We start from the raw sequence: 16,600 nt of genomic DNA, 5'->3' as shown, positions 1-16,600 counted from the left end.
TTCCTTTCCACTTCAATTCCTTTTTATTTTCCTTTCTCTTATCATTATTTCATGAACCAACACAACATAAGCATTGATTTCAAATATCCCGTCATTCTGGATTCGCGTCTTCAGAACGAATCTTAACAACTTTTACAGCTTAGATTCATAATTCATCATACTCGTCTGCCTTTGTTCTGGCTCTAAAGCTTTTACACTATTCCATAACCTTGGGAATTACGATCCCGAAAACAATTGGCTGAACTTTAATCAGTTTATTATAATCTCTTGCTCCGTGCCTTCCTTGGCCTTTCACCAGCGGGTGGTCTCTCTCTTGGGAGGGTAAGTGACAAAACAGTCTTTTGTGGTTCGTCAATCATTTAGAATCTCAAATGATTCATCTATTTCCTTTAGCCAGGCTCTTGCCTCGACTGGGTCAGCTTGTTCCTTGGAACTCTGAGAGCTTAGCGACTTAAAGGTCATGAAAGAATTTCCCACCGCACTGTCTCCTCAGAGTGGTGGTTGGGGATAATAGTCTAAGTTCTGTCTAGACAGGTCTATGAATTGCCGTATAGGAGTACCGTCTCGGGTCTCCTTTCCTTACTCGACTTTCTGTTTCCTTATTATGAAATGTTTCATCCTACTCCCCATAATCGGGGTCATCTTTTAATTTAAAATCCTCATTTTCCACTCCATTATGTCATGGGTTCCTTCTATCTTGATGGCGACCTCCCTGACTATCGCATTCAGGGTTTGCTCTAAATCTTATTCCTCAACTATGGCTCTCATCTAAGTTCTCATCCTTACACTCTTGAACTTTCGGAACCCAAATTCTATAGGAATACCTCATTATTCCCTTATCATCTTTCTCGATATTAATCTTTTATCTAATTGTTGGCTCTCTGCCTTCATTCATAACTTTTTCTGGCACAATATGATCTTTTCCAATAATTCGGGCTGTATTGCAATCTCAAACAGCTTTTCGGTACCGGCTCCGGTTACCTTCACTTTTATTTCCATTTTCTCAAAATCTCTTATAAACTCTCCAAAAGGCATTATCATCTTGAGTCTCTCCTTTTTACTAAGGGCATCAGCCACCATATTGGCTTTCCCCGAATGATAAAGAATCTCCCAATCATAATTCTTGATTAGCTCTAACCGCCTCCTCTGGCGTATGTTGAGCTCTTTCTACGTAAGAATGTACTAGAGCACTTATGGCTTAGGTAATTCTCGCACTTCTCTCCATACAAGTAGTGCCTCCAATCTTTAGGGTAAAACTATTGCCACGAGCCTAAGCTCATGGGCGGGGATATCAAATTTCATATTACCTTAATTGTCTTGACGCAGACGCGATTATCTTACCGTGCTGCATAAGCACGCACCCTAAGCCCTAGTGCGAAGCGTCACTATACTTCACAAATCTCCTTTTCCATCCGGCAATGCCAGCATAGGGGCCATCACCAATCTTTGCTTCAGTTCTTGAAAGCTGTTCTCGCATTTCTCTGTCCATTCAAACTTCTCAGTCTTACGAGTAAGCCGCGTTAAAGAGGCTACTATCTTTACAACTTGAACGAACCTCCGGTAGTGACCGACCAATCCTACCTCTGGTAGTCGACCAAACCATGGTCATCAATTCATCAGTGGTCCTTTATCCAATCCTGTCAGGATCCTCCATGGGATCCTCCTCAACAACTATCCCTTCTAGGACAACATCCTCAACCGCTACATCCTCAATATCAATATCATCCGGTCCTGCATTAGGACACTCTATCGGATCCACAATCCGATCTCCAATTAGTAATAAAATATCATCGCGATGTTGCTCCTCAACCTCAGGGTTCGGAGTCCCGCTACCATATACGATAACGAACTACGCTCCTATCATGATATTTATAAGGGTTCCCATAAGGGTTTTAACTGTCAGTACTACGTTAGGTAGCCCGACTATGAACTTGGCAAGAGTTCTTATTATCTTAGTGAACTTATTATCTTAACGTCCCATCATCTCTGAGGTTTATAACGCTTAGCTCTGATACCATTTCTGTAACACCCCCAGATCCGGGGTCGGGGATCCGGGTCGTCACGGTCTTTCTTTCCACAATATCGCTTCACTTAATTAATAATAAATAACCTTATGCTGTGACCCCACACTAACACACACCACAACCCGTTATAGTCTCAGAGATGAAATTTAAATAAGTACAAGTCTTTGAATCCACAATTTAAAAGTTATTACAACCCAAAATGATTACTTGATAAATTTACAGTTAATTGCCATTATCTGCCACAAGTTATAATTATACATAATTGATTCTCAAAAGTAGATGGTCTGATCTACAATAGATCTACCTCTGCAGCTATAGCAGCTACAACATCAACGGGAAGACGCGGGACGCTTCCCACGCGCTTGCGCTGGGTCTGCTGGGGTCTGGCCATCTTTCCTAACTGTTGTTGTGTGATGAAGAAATAAAGCAAGGGTGAGCAGCAAGCCCACCAAAATAATATGTATAATGATTTACAATATATGAGCCTACTCATAATACTCATGAAAGTCTTGGTCAAAAGAAATGAACCAAGTTTGATATCTTAATGCGATGAAGTCGCAAAATATTCAGTATATATACATATATACTTTTCAAAATATTGGAAGTCCTCTTCCATGCATAATATACACAAAGTCCCAGTGTATAACTGTATATATAAAAAAAATATCGTTGCAAGGTGATCTCATATATCTAACCTTGTCTCAACGTTTTTCTGAAAATCTTTGTCATTCATAAGACAATTAATAATTAGATATAAGTTTAAAAGATGAGGTTACCAAATACCCCAATATACTTATATCTTTCCCAATACTACTTGAACTACCACCGTTCAAGTTATAATCAGTTTCAAAAGTTCATCACATAGATGAGACTACAAGACAAGATTTGAATAGATTCAATCTTTGAAATATTATTGAATGAAATAAAGTTACGAGATACTTTATTTAGTCCCGATATATATATATCCACATATATATATCTCTTAAACATTTTCTGGAACCTCTGTTATGTAAAGTATGAACAGAGTTTGAAACATCCAATGAATTTTGGAAAGGAAAAGAATTTTGGCATAAACCCGATATCTCGCTGATCAGGCAAAGATACCAATAAGTAACCTTTTCTACTAGTAGATGGACGAATTCCCCACTGGTCATCACCCTGGTCATAATTAAGACCTATGCTGGACTGCCACTCAGCCACTTATGCATTTGATGGACTCCCACTGAGCCACTTACACAATAATAGACCGTACCCCGGCCTGTCGCTTATGCCGACTCAATGAGATGGGCTTACTTCCCGAACGTTGGGCAAGTAATCAATTCATTTACCAAATCTGCAACCTCGTTGCGAATATAAAATACACCACAGAGTCGGACTCCCCAGGTTTTTGAGCGAGTATTTAAATCCCCTTTAAAAAGGAAGATCTTAAATATAAAAATGAGTTTTGGGATCCGCTCTGACTTTTAAAAATCATTTTGAAGACTCGAAAACACTTTAAAGAGTGTTTGGAGTAAGACTGATTTAATGAAGTAAATCAGTCCCCAGAATATTAGAAAATATCTGAATATTATTAATTAAATAATATTCCCATAAAGAATAATCTTTATAAAAATAATTGAAGTAGAAGTATTAAATTTATACTTGAAACGAGTATTAAATAACCCAAGATATACTTATATGAAAGTATTATCTTTATTTGAATAATCGAAAATAAGTTTGATTATTTACACCTTATTCTTTAATAAAATAAAGAATATATCACAGCAAATAATCGGAGTCATAGATCCTCAAATGAATATTCAAATAATATTCAATAAATAAAATAAGCTGAGTCATAATACCTCGAATGAATATTATAAATAATATTCATTAAATAAAATAAAGGAGTCATACATCCTCAAATGAATATTCAAATAATATTCAATAAATAATATAAAAGAGTCATAAGCCCTCGAATGAATATTCAAATAATATTCAATAAATAAATAAAAGGAGTCATAAGTCCCCGAATGAATATTCAAAATAATATTCATTTAAATAAATAAAAGGAGTCATAAGTCCTCGAATGAATATTCAAATAATATTCAGATAAATAAATAAAAGGAGTCATAAGTCCTCGAATGAATATTCAAAATAATATTCATTTAAATAAATAAAAGGAGTCATAAGTCCTCGAATGAATATTCAAAATAATATTCATTTAAATAAATAAAAGGAGTCATAAGTCCTCGAATGAATATTCAAAATAATATTCATTTAAATAAATAAAAGGAGTCATAAGTCCTCGAATGAATATTCAAAATAATATTCATTTAAATAAATAAAAGGAGTCATAAGTCCTCGAATAATATTCGAAATAATATTCAATAATAAAATAAAGTTTAAAGTTATCGAATAAACCTTATTCGATTAATAGTTTGGAAAACTATAACCATATATATATATATAAATATATATATATATATATCCATATCCATATATACAAGATTACTCGGGATCCTCGACTCCCGGTTTTAGAAAATATTTTCACCTTTGGGTCCCTATACTAAGGGTATATGCAAGATACAACTATCCTCTAGCATAGGTATTATCAAATAACCAACAGATATAAATTTCAAGAATATGAAACAGGCATGCATATATACCATATCACATGCTACAATATATCGCAAGAATTTGCTAATAACAATCATGCACTATCGCAAGATAATGCATATACATATATTTACATCACAACAACAGTTATAACTGGTAGAAAACTTGCCTGAGCGACTGGGGTTACGAATGGCTCGGGACGAGTCTGATAACCTATAAACAACAAGTAAGTTGGAATTAAACCAAAGTCACTTGTAAATCTATACTTTAACTAACTTAGACTCTAACGCTTATTCTGCGCTTACTGATTCGCTTAAGTCACTCGGGTACCCTCGGCTCCACCATTTTTAATAATTTAACCTTTACGAGTTTTAAAGAGATTCCTTCGCGAATGTCTTACCAACTGCCTAACACACTTACCATAAATGTTTCATACATTAATTAACCCTTTTTGGTCTTTAACCTACATTTCAAAGTAAGGCGAGGGAAAAAGTTTCGTTCGCGAAACGCCGTTACTTGAAACGGTCGTTTCTCCTAAACCGTTAATCGGAATCGAACGAACTACATATCAAAACGAAGCTCGTAACATGAGCTATCTAAACATGGCAGTGGTCACAATTTAGCAGGGGGTTCTCGGGTCCTAATGCTATGCACAAAAACAGTCCAAAGAAAATCGGACGTTACGACGGCTATGTTTACGCGATTACCAATATTTATACCACTCCAATTCTTTACCAATTCACTACAAACCACCCAACCATCATCAATACCTCAAACACAACTTATATCAAGGCAAAGTCAGTCCATAATATCAAGGTTTTCCAACTTATTCAACCACAAACATGATCTACTAACCATAACTTAAGATTCATTAACCATTAACCAAGATTCATATCCAAAATCACCACAAATCCAACCAAACCATCTATCATACATGGATCTTGCTATACATACATGGATATTTCTATATATACATTAATCCATCCATAAACTCATCAAAACTCAAAGTTCAAACTATAAGTTAAAGGTGAAAGTTGTTTATACCTCCTTGAAGCTTCCTAACACAACCCAAGAGCTTTGAATGCCTAAAAGAACCTTGATCCTTGCTTGTATAACCTTAATCTTTCATAAAAATTCAAGAAAACTAAAGTTATTTCTTGAAGGTTACTATTCACCATCTTCTTCCTTGATTTATAGAAAAAGATTGGCTTGGAATTAGAAGCTTAAACTTATAGGAAGTATGTAACTATCCATGGGGAAGCTTAGATAATTACCTTGCTAAATAGTAAGTGGTGGAGCTTGGATCTTCAAATTTTAAGAAATGGGCCGAGAGCTAGCTTGGGAAGAAGATATTTTTGTGTTTTGTTTGATGAAAATGAAATGATTTGCTTGGTTGGTTGATTTTTGTGTTGTTTTTGGTTAATGACTTAATTAACCTTGATTTTGTGTGGTTATAATTCAACCACACTTCCTTCCCTTCTATGTCATGCTTGTGTCACCTTGCACATGTCATTATGCTCCCACTTGTCCACACCTTGTGGTTTGATGATGTCACAATCCCTGGCTTCTCGTACAAGCTTGTCTCTTGGTCACTTATTTGTTTTACGGTTCGCTTATCTTTCGTTCTCGTTTATCGTTTGAGGGATCATACCCGGGATCTTATTACTTAGGTTCCCTTAACCTTTCTCAATATATTATATTCCTTTTATGATCCTCTCCTATAATCCTTTAATTTCAATCCTTTTTATCCTGTTACCTTATACTCAATTTTCTCCGTATCTTGTGGATTTCCGGGAAAAATCAAAGTGTTCGGAATTGGATTCTGACGATCTTTACATACACTTATATACCACATAGAGTACTAATAATATCCCATAAGATCAATAACAGAACCCCTACATAGCGTGGCATGAAAAGTTTTCTCGTTCAGCAAAAACACTATTCATAAGGGTTTCAAAATTTCTCAAAAATTGGGGTTATTACAACTGTTCAAGGTATAATCAGTTTCAAAAGCTCATCACATAGATGAGACTACAAGAAAAGACTTGGATAGACTCAATCTTTGAATATCATTATAAATAATGAAGTTACGAAATACTTCATTAAGTCCCGATATATATATATATACACCTATATATATACATTTCATACACTCCTTGAAAACCTCTGTTATGAAAATTATAAACAGAGTTGCAATATCCAATGAATTTGGAAAGGAGAAAACCTTGGCATAAACCTGATATCTTGCTGATCAGGCAAAGATACCAATAAGTAACTTTTTCTACTAGTAGATGGACGAATTCCCCACTGGTCATCACCCTGGTCGTAATAGGACCTTATGCTGGACTGCCACTCAGCCACTTACGCATTTGATGGACTCCCACTGAGCCACTTACACTTTCATGGACGCCCACTGAGCTCATGTTGCTTATGCCGACTCAATAGATGGACTTACTTCCCGAACGTTGGGTAAGTAATCAATTAATTTATCAAAACAGCAACCTCATTGCGAATATAAAATACACCACAGAGCCGGATCCCTCAGGTTTTGAGCGAGTATTGAAATCCCCTTTGAAAGGAAGATCTTAGATATAAAAATGAGTATTGGGATCCGCTCTAACTTTTTCAAATCATTTAGAAGACTCGAAAACATTTTTTTAGAATGTTTGGAGTAATGCTGATTTAATGAAATAAATCAATCCCGATATATTAGAAAATATCTGAATATTATTATTTAAATAATATTCCCATAAGGATAATCTTTATAAAAAATAATTGAAGTAGAAGTTTTAAAACTCATACTTGAAATGAATAATAAATAACCAAAGATATACTTATACGAAAGTACGATCTTTATTTGAATAATCGAAAATAAGTTTGATTATCGAAACATTATTCTTTAATAAAATAAAGAATATTATTTAATAAAATAAGCAGAGTCATAATTCCTCGAATGAATATTCAAAATAATATTCATTAAATAAAATAAAGGGAGTCATAAGTCATCGAATGAATATTCAAACTAATATTCATTAATTAAAATAAAGTTATCGAATAAACCTTATTCGATTAATGGTTTTCAAAACTATTCATATATATATATATAAAAAATAAATATATATATATATATTATACTCGGGAACATCGACTCCCGGTTTAGAAAAATGTTCACCTTTGGGTCCCCTACACTAAGGGTATACGCAACTACTGCTTATCTTTAGCATAGATATTATGCAACTTATAAGCATTTGAATCAACAATTAGATATCAAGATTACGAAACAGACATGCATATATACCATATCAGCATGCTCCAATATATCACAAAATTTGCTAATAACAATCATGCACTTATCACAAGATAATGCATATACATATATACATCACAACAACAGTATAATGGGTAGAAAACTTGCCTGAGTGTTCCCAGATAGACTTAAGCTTAGAGTGGGTCCGATAACCTATGAACAACAACATAAGTCGTAATTAAACCCCGGTCGCTTAAGAAACTAGACCTTAACCAATTGAACCCTAACGTTTGCTTATAATCATTTTTACGCTTAACAAATCACATAAGTCGTTCGAGTATCCTCGGCTCCACCATTTTTAATAAATTAACCGTTATGAATTTTAAGGCGACGCTTTCGCGAATACCCTACCAACTGCCTAACCCACTTTACATAATTGTTTAATACTCCAATTAGTCATTTAAGTGCCTTAACCAAGGTTTCAAAGTAAGGCGAGGGGTAATGGTTCGTTCGCGAAATGCCGTTACTTAAAACGGTCGTTTCTCCTAAACCGTACATCGGATCCAAGCGAACCACATATCAAAACGAAGCTTACGACATAATCTAACTAAACATGGCAAAGTCACAGATTCAATAGTTAGCTCTCTCTCCCGAACACTAAGAACAAGCAGTTGTATGAAATTGGGCATTACGATGGCTATGTTTACACGATTACCAAGTTTTAAACCACTCCAAACAACCACCATTCAATTCACAACCAACAATACAACCAACCCTCATCCAAACCTTACTACATCAGTCCCCAAACCTCAAGATTTTCCAATTTATACAATCCCACACATGAACTACTAGCTATACTTAAGTTTCATTAACTATAAACAAGATTTCAACATCCAAATCACTACAAATCCAATCCAAACTCTAAACACACAAGCATCATGCTTCTCATTTACTATAACAATCAAAACCATCGTAATACTCAAAGTAAAGTTAGGTTTTGGAGGTGTTATACCTTCCTTGGTGTGATTAGAATAGCTAGGAAGTCTTAGGGAGCCTCCTACAAGCTTGATCTTTCCAAAGAAATCAAGAACACAAAGTTAGGTTTTGAAGTTTCTAAAAGTCAGATTGAAAGAACTGTCAAAACGAGGGTCTTACCATGCTTATTTGGACGAGACTTGTGAACAAGAGTTGTAGGTCATCTCAATACCTTTCCAAAGAGCTATAGAATATACTATTTGAGTGAGTATTGAAGGAGATATGGTAGTTTAAAGTTGCTGCTCTGGTTTTGGCTGAGAGCTTTTGTTCTTGGAAAGCAAAAGTCAACTTCTAATTTGTGTTATGATTTTCCTTGGCTTGGTTGATACTCTTTTGTTGTTAATTGATTTTTACCATGGTGAAAAATGCATGGCTCACAATCAACCAACCATCCTTTCCACTTGTCATGCTTATGTCACCATGCTTAGGTCATCTTATTACACTTGTCTTCTTCTTGTTGGTGTGATGACATCATCATCCACTAACCTCTTTGATTAACCCTTAATTACTTGGCTAATGATCGCTTATTTGTTATACGGTTCGCTTAACTTTCATTCGCGTTTATCGTTTGAGGGATCATACCCGGGATCTTATTACTTGGGTTCCCCTAAACCTTTCTCAATATTTTATATTCCTTTTATGATTCTCTCTTATAATCCTTGAATTAAATTCCTTTTAATCATGTTACCTTATACTCAATTCTTTCTGTATCTGGTGGATTTTCGGGAAAAATCAAAGTGTTCAAATTTGGATTCTGACGATCTTTACATACACTTATATACCATATAGAGTACTAATAAGATCTCAGAATATCAATAAAAGAATCCCTACAAGGTGTGGCATGAAAAGTTTTCTTATTCAGCATAATCAGCAAAATCACTATTCATAAGGGTTTCAAAAATTCCAAAAACTGGGGTTATTACAGTCTCCCCTCCTTAAAAGGATTCCGTCCCGGAATCAGATAGAAAAGAATAGGGATACTCTCTTAGCATTGCACTTTCTAACTATCCAGTAAATTTTCCCACATTGTGGTTCTATCATCAAACTCTGACTAGTTTGATAACCCTTCTCCTAAGCACTTGTTCTTTTTCAATCTATAACCTTTCCCGGTTGCTCCATATAGGTTACGTCTGGTTGCATGTCTATGCGCTTATATGCCCCTATTTGTCTGGCATCCGGATTACACTTCCTTAACATCGATACGTGGAACACGTTAAGAACTTGCTACAGGTTCGGGGGTGGGGCTAGCTTATATGCTAACTTCCCAATACGTCTTAATATCTCCAAGGGTCCAACAATTCGTGGGCTTAGCTTTCCTTTCTTTCCGAACCTCATCCATCCTTTCCAAGGGATACCTTTAACATTACTAGGTCCCCTATTTTATACTCTTTATCCTTTCGAGTCAAATCAGCATACCTCTTTTATCCATCCTGGGGTTGTTGTCATCCGTCTTCTGATTAGATCCACTATGTCTTTGGTCCATTGGACCACTTCGGGTCCAAGCATCTTGTGCTCTACAACTTCATCCTAACATAAGGGAGATCGACATTGTCTTCCCTCAAGGATCTCATAAGGTGATATCTTGATACTGACATACCATCTATTATCGTAAGAAAACTCAATCCGTGCTAAGTGACCATTCCAAATTCTTTCAAGTCTATTGCACAAAATCTCATCATAGCTTCTAGCATTATAGCTTTTGCTTCTCAATACCCATTCTTTTCCAGTTCGTAATCACTACTATCTTTCGTTCCTAATATTATACTGGTTATACTTTTGCTCGTTAGCGTTTTATAACCTTTTAATAACCACGTCAACCTTAGTATCACGAACGCGTTAGAATCGGAATACCACCATACTTGGTACCACTTCATCTCTAGCTGCCTCCATCTTTGAAAGCTCGGTCCTTCGTATAGAAGTAAAAGAATTTATTGAGAGATCACTATGATCATGAACACTTGCTCTATTGCATAGTTAGTACAGGAGGTGGTCAGCCTTTAGTACTAGACAAGCAATTAAACAACATGTGGTATCCTACTAGGCTTCTATCACACAGACAGATAGTCATTCGGCAATACCTCCCCTTCTGGAAGGGTTGTTCTTCTCAGCTTACACGGAATGAAAAGAAAAGAACGAATTGAAGAGAATTGTATAAAAAAATACCGCCACAAAAGATCTGGCTTGGAATCTACCTCTGAACTATAGAGGTTTGTCATAAAAGAACAAAACATATATATGTATATATCTCAACATCAAGTATTATAGCATCGCAATTCACATACATGAATATTTACTATTCCGTCCATCGTTCTATGGACCCATGCTCTTGCTCGAGCTTATAAACAATCACCGTTAAAACTCCCTCGACAGCGAAAATCAAATCTGGGATTTCATTCTAGACCTCCTCGTTACTTGAATTTTATGCTTGCACCGCAACCTTCCTCGTATAGTAATACGACTCTCTATTGATAAGAAGAAATAAATATTCAATAGGTAGATAATCGACTTAATTAGTCTATAAATGATAACTTATATATCACCACGACCCGATTAGTGGTACTCAATCTCAACATCCATTACCATACAACTCTCGCGGTTGTAATCGGCTCATTATTCAAAGAATCGTTGATGCATTACTATAGTTCACCACGGACCTACAGTAGTCATTCGTTTTATATAAAATCTTAATAGCTAACCATATGGAGTCAATACATGTCGTATCGAATTCTTCTAGGGAGGCAACATAATCACCATTCCATGATTCATGAAGAACACTCCTAAACTTGGCGTACATATGACATGAAGCAGGTAAAATTGTAGAATAGTTTCAATAAAAGCAAAGATAGCAGGTTAATACCATTATTAACCATATGTCTTTATTAGGAGACATGAAGCTCAAAGGTTCATTTAGTCCTTTCGTAACATGGTCATGGCTTATCTCAAGATATGACCATATAAGATAGATAGCCCGCTCATGGCGATTACACGAATTAAACCTTTACCAAACTACTATTACGGTTGGGTATTGCATAGTCATCAGAAGGAATGTCAATCTTCCAAACCATAATACAGCCTTCACGGCTTCAACCATCATCACTGTATTCCTCTGGCACGAGCGCCTATAATTCCTCTCTTACACTTAGAGTGTCGGCCACCTCTTTGGCCTTTCCTGATAGTAAAATTCCCTTACAATCAATGTCAGTTTAAATGATCTTCATCTAAATTTTCTACCTCATTTCCAATCACTGCTTGTGTGAAAATGCTTTTCTTAAATCCCGGTGAGAAAAAATAATCACCATTTTTCCATAAGTCATTGCCTTAGTCTTTAGATGTGAACATTGTCACGACTGACTCTCGATCATACTTAGGACGTCTCTTATCTTGGGTCCTTCTCGTTTTCACCAATCTCGACCTTCATTGGGTCGATCTATACTTCTTATGGTTTAACACGTACCCCCTGGCATTATTATAATTACGTCATATTTCCTTCATCAAAATTTCTATTCTTGAGAACTTTGATTATTACCTTTCTCCTTGTAAAACCTCTAAGGTTATCCTTAAATCCTTCATCATTTACTCCCTAGGTACATGGCATATCAAGATACCATTTACTAATACTAGAACCATTGTCTATATATTTCTAAAAAATTTCCCCACTGATCCTTAAAGGTTGTTGTTACCTTAATCCTTTCCAATTCATACTGTCAAAACTCATACTGTCCCTATTAAGGACGAAATGCCAACCTTTATGCATTCCCCTAGGGTTCATCTTAAGTTATCGAAGTTATATCCTTAATTCCACCTTTAAAAAGGTACTTGCATCCTTCCATGGATAAATCAAGTCATATATCCTTGATAGATTATCTTATTCAATCATTCCCACCTCGATAGTCTATACCAATTTCACAATAGCATCCTTATTCAAACTGAGGTCAATCCATATGGCCTCCAAAAGATAACAATGGTTTTTTTTCTTCGCTTTGCTTGCCTAATTTGGTAATGACAACAGGGATGTTCTGGTAGATATTGGTCATGTTCAACATGAACTTCTTCTTAATAATTCCTTATTTACTTTTGTTGTTTATCTCAACAGTCATCTCAATGTAGGGATATCTTTCATACATGGCGTCTCCATTTCTAGGTATCAAGCCACCGGTCTTACACTTCACATTCTTTAAGGTCACTTCCTTCATCCAATTTTCCTAATTTCTTACTTCCTTATCTCCTCAGTCTATCCGCGTCTCATTATTTATCCTTCGAACTATCTCAAGGTTTCCTCGAATCCTCCCAACTTACAGGGGATAAAATATATGTATCTCTTATGCCTTCAACCATCAATTTTAACTCATGGTGAATCACCCTCATCTTGACGATTACATACTTTTCTATTTCTATTGCTACGAGTCTTTAGGGTTTCCTCATACCCAACTCCCTTATCATTCCTCAAACTCTATTGCCTTTATATCCCTTTATACTCCTTCCCTTTTCAGTCTTTTATTTTCATTTCCATTACAACCATTACATGAACCATCACAACATAAGCATTGATTTCAAACATCCCGTCATTCTGGATTCATGTCCTCAGAACGAATCTTGACAACTTTTACAACTTAGATTCATAATTCATCATACTCGGCCGCTTTTGTTCTGTCTCTAAAGCTTTTACAATACCTTCATAACCTTGGGAAGTACTTTCCCGAAAATAATTGACTGAACTTTAATCAGTTTATTATAACCTCTGGCTCCGTGCCTTTCTTGGCTTTTCACCAGCGGGTGGCCTCTCTCTTAGGAGGGTAAGTGACAAAAACAGTCTTTTATGATTCGTCCATCATTTAGAATCTCAAATGATTCCTATATTTCCTTTAGCCAGGCTCTCGCCTCTACTGGGTTCGCTTGTTCCTTGGAATTCTGAGAGCTTAGCGACTTAAAGGTCCTGAAAGAATTTCCCACCGCACTGTCTCCTCAGGGTGGTGGTTGGGGATACTAGTCTAAGTTCTTTTTAGACAGGTCCATGAATTGCCGTATAGGAGTACCTTCTCGGGTCTCCTTTCCTTACTCGACTTTCTGTTTCCTTAATATGAAATGTTTCATCCTTCTCCCATATTTGGGGTTATCTTATACGTTAAAATCCTTAATTTCCACTTCATTATGTTATGGGCTCCTTCTTTCTTAATGGCAACCTCCCCGACTATCACATTCGGGGTTTGCCCTAAATCTTATTCCTCGAGCTATGAATTTCATCTAAGATCCAGTCCTTAAGCTCTTAAACGTTTGGAACCCAAATTCTATAGGAATAACTCGTTATTTCCTTATCATCTTTCTTGGTATTAATCTCTTCTCCAGTCATTGACTCTCTGCCTTCATTCATCATTTTTTCCTGGCACAATATGATCTTTTTCGATAATTCGGGCTGTATTGCAATCTCAAACAACATTTCGGTACCGGCTCCGATTACCTTCACTTCTATTTCCATTTTCTCAAAATCTCTTATCAACTCTCCCAAAGACATTTTCATCTTGAGTCTCTCCTTTATACTAAGGGCATTAGCCACCATTTTGGCTTTCCCTGGATGAGAAAGAATCTCATAATCGTAATCCATGATTAGCTCTAACCACCTCCTCGGGCACATGTTGAGCTCTTTCTGCGTGAAAATGCACTAGAGCACTTATGGCTTGTGTAAATCTCGCACTTCTCTCCATACAAGTAGTGCCTCCAATCTTTAGGGCAAAACTATTTCCACGAGCCCAAGCTCATGGGTGGGGATATCGAATTTTACATTCCCTTAATTGTCTTTACGCGTACGCGATTACCTTGTTGTGCTGTATAAGAAGCACCCTAATTCCTTATGCGAAGCGTCACTACAAATCACAAAATCTCCTTTTCCATCCGGTAACGCCAACATTGGAGCCGTCACCAACCTTTGCTTCAGTTCTTGAAAGTTGTTCTCGCATTTCTCTGTCCATTCGAACTTCTCAGTCTTATGAGTAAGCTGTGTTAAAGGGGCTACTATCTTTACGAACTTGAACGAACCTCCGGTAGTGACCGACCAATCCTACCTCTGGTAGTTTCCCTAACCATGGTTATCAATTCCTCAGTGGTCCTTTATTCATTCTTTTCAGGATCCCCCACGGGATCCTCCTCAGCAACAATCCCTTCTAGGACAACATCCTCAACCGCTACATCCTCAATATGAACATCATCCGGTCCTGCGTTAGGACGCTCTATCGGATCCACAATCTGATCTCCAATAAGTAATAAAACATCATCGCACTGTTGCTCCTCAACCTCAGGGTTCGGAGTCCCGCTACCATATACGATAACGAACTACGCTTCTATCACGATATTTATAAGGGTTCTCATAAGGGTTTTACCTGTCAGTACTACGTTAGGTAGTCCGACTATGAACTTGGCAAGAGTTATTATCTTATTGAAATTATTTTAATGTCACATCATCTCTGAGGTTTATAACGCTTAGCTTTGATACCATTTCTGTAACACCCCCTTTCCGGGGTCGGGGATTCGGGTTGTCACGAGTTCCCTACTCATTCCCTACTCAAGCTCAGAATACTGTGTCAACACCTCCTGTCTCTCCTATTAAAGCTACAGATGATGCTGAAGAACAAACTACAACTTCTGAAATAGATATTCATAATTTGAATATACCAAATGTTCTTTATCTGGAAGCTCCATCTAAAGAAGCTCAACAATATAACACCCCCAAATCCGGGGTCGGGGATTCGGGTTATCACGAGTTCCATTTCCCTTAATAATACTTAACCTTAACAATCAACCAACTGCTGCGTACTGTGACCCCATAATATACACACACGCACCACAAGTTATAGTCTCAAAGATGAAAACCAAAAATAACACAAGTCATTTTATTCCACAATTATAAACCATTTCACCTCAAAAGGGTTTCTGAATAATTTACATATTCTTTGCCATTACTACAATTCATAATATACATAAGTCTGGTTCATCTATAGTTGAAATCCTAGTATAGGTAGTTCCTATCTCAGCTACGGCGGCATCAACGCCTACAGGAAACTGCGGAACGTTTCCTATCCGCTCGTGAATTGGGAGCTTGATCCAGTTCATCTTGTCTATCTGTTGTTGTGTGATGAAAGAAGAAAGCAAGGGTGAGCAACAAGCCCACCAAAATAATATGTATAATAATTAACAATATATGAGCATTCTCATAGTACTCATGAAAGTCTTGGTCAAAAGAAATGAACCAAGTTTGATATCTTAATGCGACCAAGTCGCAAAATATTCAGTATATACGTACATATACTTTTCAAAATCTTGGAAGTCCTCTTCCACGCATAATAAACACAGAGTTCCAGTTTATAACTGTATAAAAATATCGTTGCAAGGTGATCTCATATATCTAACCTTGTCTCAACGTTTTTGTGAAAATCTTTGTCATGCATAAGATAATCATTAACCATATATAAGTTGAAAAGATGAAGTTACAAGATACTCCAATATACTTATATCTTTTCCGAATACTACTTGAACTACCACCGTTCAAGGTATAATCAGTTTCAAAAGTTCATCACATAGACGAAACTACAAGAAAAGACTTGGATAGACTCAATCTTTGAATATCATTATAAATAATGAAGTTACGAAATACTTCATTAAGTCCCGATATGTATATATACACCTATATATATATACATTTCATATACTC

The sequence above is a fragment of the Apium graveolens genome, chromosome 11, assembly GCF_009905375.1.
Source record: "Apium graveolens cultivar Ventura chromosome 11, ASM990537v1, whole genome shotgun sequence".
NCBI lineage: Eukaryota > Viridiplantae > Streptophyta > Magnoliopsida > Apiales > Apiaceae > Apium > Apium graveolens.
This window is presented reverse-complemented; position numbering follows the sequence as displayed.